The following is a 6,445-nucleotide window of genomic DNA, read 5'->3' on the forward strand; positions in this document are numbered from 1 at the left end:
CCATTTTTGTCAAGATTGTGTTCTTATCACAACACACAATATACACAAGATCTCAATGAAAGCTTCATACTCTCGTACTTTCATTGTGGTCAGTATGTTACATGGGTGTGAATGAATAGAAATGCATTGATGCATTAATGGTCTGCCTTGAGATTAATATATATACTGTATATATATTATTTTCTTACCTAACTGCCTCAAAAGAAATCTGTTCCTAAATTCTTAATACAGCCCCTATAATACTCATAAATAATCACTCAGGTGGCAGGTGTGGGTGTGCAACATAAAAGTCATAATTCATAATCTCAAACTGGGAGTGCAACATTCTCCAGTTAATGGCAAATGTCGCCTGACTTTTTGAGTCTTTCCTGTCTGGATATGTTAAGATCTGTGGTGGTTTAAAGATTAAAGCAGTACTCATACCATACTCTTAAGTATTCCACGTCAACAGTGTGACTTTGACTGCACCAAGCTAGATGTCTTGCAATGCAAACTGGATGTTTTAATTGGAGACTGCTTATATGCATGTAAAATGTTTTTAGGTACCTCTTAGAGGTTTGTTTTCCAAAGACCCACTCCTAAGACTAATACTTTGAAGACAGAATTCAGTTGTTTAAGTGGGCAGTGGGATCAACTTGCCATATTGGATATGGCAGAGTATACAGTAGTTTTAACAGTGCCCACTTGATGGCAGCACAACTATATTAGTATGGAAGGTATTTATGTGTGAATGCCTTTCCTTAGTTGGATATTTCTTTTCAAGAATATGTTTACAAAGGCAAAAAAACACTGGATATCTGGTAGGTTTGATGAAGTTCAAGCATATGATTCTGAATCTGAACAGTATCAGTCAAGGATGTATCACTTCAGCACTTCATCAGTGTAGTTAGTATAACCAAAGATCCTTTAGAAATAAGGGCTGGGGCATAATCCGAGAAAAAAAATATTTCTTCCAAAGGGCCACAGTGTAAAGAATCTCTCGCTGGTCTCCTAAAAAGGCATGGTGCTGGCGAACCCTATGCCATAGGGCAACAGGAAGAACTCTTCTGTGAATGGTCTCGCTTTATCAACTGTCTCTGGTATAACCAAGCTTTATCTTACCCAAAGGTCCATCAGTTGGTCACCTTCTGTTGCTTTGTCTGTTGTTTCACGGATGCTAATTAATTACCTTGCAAGAGCTCTTCCAGCTCCAAAATAGGACAACTTATTAATTTTACATCAAATATCAGAGCAATCTCTTTCATTTTTTTCAGCTTCCAGTGTTTTTGTCTTTTCAAGACAGCTATCTACTTCTCACAGTTATGCCTCCTAACTCCACAGCCCACAGAGATCACACATCCAAAAAGCTCTTTTATGTGGGCCTGATCAATACAACATGAACCCTTGGACCTCTGTTGCAGTGGTCTGCTGACTATAACAGTGCTCCAAAACTAAAGGAAGATACACTGTGAGCTTGAAACTTGCCATGGGAAAGCAAAATTCAAACTGAGATTTGACCTGTTCTCCATGACCCTCCTTAATAGAAATAAGAATAGATTGAGAGGAAAAAAGGTATATTTTGAGATCTTAAGTTGAACTTAAACTGGACTTTGGCTGTGACGAGAGAAGGGTTATTTCGCAGCTAAGTACTGTTTTCCCTCTCAGTCTGTTCCTAGTTCTCCTCGTTTCTATTTTTTATTGGGGGGGGGGGGGGGTTGAAAAACAAGTTAGACCTCAAAAAGACAAGACATTTTCCTTTGCGTTGATAAGCCATTGTCAATGAACTTTATACACATTATTTAACATTATTTGGCATGTGTCAACCTGTCAACTCAGAAAGGAATGGAGAAAGCTCATTTGTCACATACCACTGCACAGGGTGGGGCATTGTTAATGTGTTTTAGGAAGAACAGCTCTCTAAAGCACAGATCAGGTCTTTCTCCTAACACACAAGACACCCTCTCTGTTATCTCATTCTCAAGTTATCTCTGCTAAGCTGACACATTGAAACACTGTTTTATAGGTGCATATATGAGGTCAGGGATGGATTACTGCATCGAGCCTACCGGGCCCAGGGGCCCAAGGGGACAGGGGGCCCTGAAGCCCAAACCTTTGCATGGAATCACTGCCTCAATATCAACAAATCAGGATGTAGGCTATGAATCTGATTGAATTTAGTATTGGCCATCCCCAGAATGCACCAGAATACAGGAAATCACATCAAACAAATTAAAAATGTTCTGGGGGAGGACCCCCAAACCCCCCTCCCACATATGCGACAATTAGTGGGGGGCCCTTAATACATCTGGGCCCAGGGACCCGAAAGTTCATAATCCGTCCATGTATGAGGTGAATAGATTAGGGGAAACAAACATGTAGGCTATACTTTGTATACAGGTCTGGTTGGACACCCATTGTTGACCAAAGAGAAAAACTGATGAGTACACCTGGCAGGCCAGGCTCCGTTTTTAAGAACTCCCCACTGCTGGGGTATGCACTACGGAGAGCATGAGCACACACCGGACAATCTCATGAAAGCCTGCGGCTGATTTAAAATTCTCCTTCTTCAGAGCATGCAGTGTATTTGATATGCACGACGCAAGAGAGGAAAGCAAGAGAAGAGGAGAGAGAAAGAGAAAGAGAGCGATGGAGACAGAGAGAGAGAGAGAGAGAGAAAGTGTAGAAAGCTTAAGAAAATGGCTCGACCCAATGAAAAAAAGAACTCTCCTCTCTATTCTCCTCCTCGGGGATCCCTTCCTTACACGCACCGCATTAGTTTTAGCACATCGCGCTTTTCACAAATTCTGCGGGGCCGTAGCCGCGCCTGTTTGAAGCGCAGTGTGCTGTGAATAACGAGCGGGTCTGGGGCGCGAGGGAGGGTCTGTGTGTGAGAGACACGGTCGGGTGTGTGAAGTGAAACCTTGCCTGAGGGAATTAGTTTTACATTCGGCGCGTTTAGCAGCACAAGGGAGATGAAGAGGAGAGGAGAGGACGGCTGACAATGTCATGCTCTGGGGCGGCTTTGAAGTTTGGAGACAGCACAGTGGCTCTGCTTTGGCTGGCTGGCTGACTGGCAATGGATTCCCTTCTCTTTCTCTCTTTTTCTCTCTCTCTCTCACTCACACTCTCACTCTCTCACACACACACACACAGAGAGACTGTATCTGTTTGTATATCTATTTCCTCCTTCTCTCAGATTTATGGTGTCTACTTAAACTGTACATTTATGCACAGTAAATCAAACAAAACAGCCAAGTGAACTGAAAATGTCGCTGAACATCCTATAGGCCCCACAAGCATGCAAGCAGTGTGTACTTACTTTTATAAAATATTATGCCCTCTAGATGTGTTTTGACATGAATTAAGACATATCCCACCACACAGTAGCTCACATCCTATTACAGAAAATAGGAGTGATTTAATTTCCCTCAGGTTAAAACACATGATATATTGTGTGTTTGAAAGGGGTTAAAAAGTGGTGTAGAAAGTATAGTAGGAATGAGTTAATTTTTTGTTAACACAATTTTTTGTAAAATTTACCACAGCTACACGTATATTCGAATGAAGTGATGAAAGCAACATGTGATGAAAGCTACTTCAGTGTTTACTTTATGTGTTATCAGCACACACAACAACAAGACATTTTAATCATCTGCTTTTATTTATTTTTTTGAAAGGGTGGTATTGGAATGCAAGATTCCAGTAGCTTATTTCAAAAATTGTCCCATGCGTAAAACTATTTACAGTGTAACTGCAACCAGAGTGACTGGCATTACTATGCTGCACAGACTGCAAGGGTTATAGCAGCTTTTCACAGAAAAGGCCAAAACATGTGTGTAATGCAGAAACAAATCTGTGTGCTGCACTCTGCCACGGTGCTAAACTGCACTGTCTGTTCACAGGTTTGTGTTTGAAAATTGTGATTGCTTCTTCCTCCTCCTCCTTTCTAAGAGCTATACAATGTTGCATATCTACCTACGGTTTTCTTAGAGTGTTAATGACTACATGAGAAATGTGAGTTGTTGATATACATTTGAGTTTTCACCAGGCTTTGAGTCGATCCTCTACTGCCACATATGTTCCTGTCCATCCTCCTCTGTGATGTGATGCAAAATAAATGGAACTGAACCAATCTCATGTTGCACTTGTTGTGTTGTGTTGTGAGACGTACTGTTATGCTACATCTGCTTGATTTACACACAGAGGGTTACAATTATAAACATGTAACTAATGGATGGTGAACACACATGCACTCTGCATAATTTTGCACGATTGAAACACAAAGAAAGCCTATAGCTATGACAGATATTAAATAAAATGACTAAAACAAAGGCTTTGTGGACTGTGCGTTTCAATTCAATTGGTGTCTTCTTCTGACATCTTTCAATATTTTTTTACATTATCAAAGAAAAATTTTAACAACCAACAGTAGATTTGGCATGTTCTATGTATTGTTACACAATATTTAGCTTTTTAATTTGTAGGTTTTGTGTGATCCGCACTATGACCGGGCTACATGTAAAAGAGTGAATACATATACATAGCATTTTTTCTGTGATAAACCCTACTTAATAAGCAGCATTGTCTGGGCTCACACACTTACACCCATGACTGTTATTGGTTCTCAGGATACATTATAGATTCTTTAACATACAGCATAAATAAAATAAAAAGGAAATAATCAACATATGGGGCTATTCTCAGAATCATTCAAGGCAAAAAACAAGTGTTCTCTTGACTTTCTGGATTTTAAATAGCTATGTTTGGGTACCCAGTAATAAATAACTAAAAGTAAGACACAGACATGATTATACCATGTCATACATGTCGTTATTGTAAACCAGTAGCTGCTGCTAAACAACATAATGAAATGACACAACAATAGAACGTTCAGAAACATCATATAAAGCAATATAAGAGTGTGGTTGATCTTCGGAGGAAGAGACTGGAGAATTAACAAGATGATTGTTTCATAAAATCATTAAAGAATTATCATAAGAATCAGTGACCATTTTGTTACTGTCATTGTCATTTTGTTTTGTTGAAAATATAACTATAAACAATTAATTAATGCAATTTACTGTACAGATCTCAACACAGACAACTGTTTTTTTTTTTTTTTGTCTTTTGACAGTAAACACAAGTGAAAACAAACTAAAAGAATGACTGTATAGCACCTCCACAACCAATTGGACAGCTGAAATGTGACAAGAACAACAAAGTCAGTTTGATGTGCATCATGGGTATTTCCATTGCACTGAAAGACTGGGCTTTAGAGATGCTTATTCTGCAGTAGTGCTGGTTAGTAGTTATTTTAATCTCAGTGAACAGTACCATGACGGGACTACAGGAACTATGCCGAGGCATGGAGGCTAAGGTACTGTTCCGATGGAGCTGTTGCCAGGCACCAGTCACTGCCTGTACGTACTATACTGTGGGTCAAGTGGGCTGGTAACCTTTGCTGATTTGAGTAAGAATCGTGAACAGTAACAGTCATTGTGTTGGAACCTAGACAGTCAGGAATCCTCATCTACAACAGCAGGAGTTGTCATCTTTCTCTCTCACACTCTTTCTGTCTCTCTGTGTATATCACCCCATCATCCTCTCTTAATCTCTTGCTAAAATACATCCAAAGTCAACTAAACACTACACACTCTGATGCTCCAGTCAGTGTAACAAAGCCCTTTGTATTCATTCCTTGTTTCTAACCACATCTATCCTATTCCATTTCCTCTCTCTCTCACCTGCTCCCCCTGCATCATTCTCTCTTTCTTTCCTTTAGTCAGGCTTGGTTGCTTTGTCTCTCAGCACCACATCCATAATGGTTCCAATATAAACACTCCTCTTCCATTCCTCTGTCAATGGGCCCTCAGTCCGTCTCCTCAGGGCTGAGGCTCCCAGAGCAGAACTCTCAAAAGCTCCCGGATATTACACACAGTGAGCCGCGCCTGGGGTCACCCTAACTCCCTGTGTGCTTTTGCAGTCTTCCAGACAGGTGCTGAAAGCCTCTCGGTTCTCTTTCTCCCTCCCAGGAGGTGACACGAGGGGACACTTTTCGAGAGAAATGAGAAAAAGGTGCTGATTGGACGTAATGACCCATGTAGCGGTCAAAAAGGACAAGGGTCTGAACTATACGTGGATTCAAAAATAAAACTTCACAGTCCCCCCCTCCCTCCTCGTTTCTTCCCCACACACACCGTGGCACTAGATGAATTTGAATTCAGACGCCCGCTGGGTTGGCTGGCCTCGCCTTGCTTGTTTGGCAGGCAGTGTGAGGATAAATAGCCATTTCTGGTTAACCTTGAGAGGGGACGACGGCTCTAGAACTGGGCAACAGGTCAACGGTCTCTCACTGGGCTGGATGCAAGCCTCTGTCAGCCAGCATGCACAGGACCAGGTGTGAGGAGGAGGGGGCTAACTCAGACAGCGTTCTGGAAGGGTGAACCCACAGTCCATCACTCAACTG

Source organism: Alosa pseudoharengus, unplaced genomic scaffold (genome assembly GCF_046254945.1).
Source record: "Alosa pseudoharengus isolate Yale_2024_CS ecotype anadromous, Long Island Sound unplaced genomic scaffold, YU_APseudo_1.1 YU_APseudo_1.1_scf_2, whole genome shotgun sequence".
NCBI lineage: Eukaryota > Metazoa > Chordata > Actinopteri > Clupeiformes > Clupeidae > Alosa > Alosa pseudoharengus.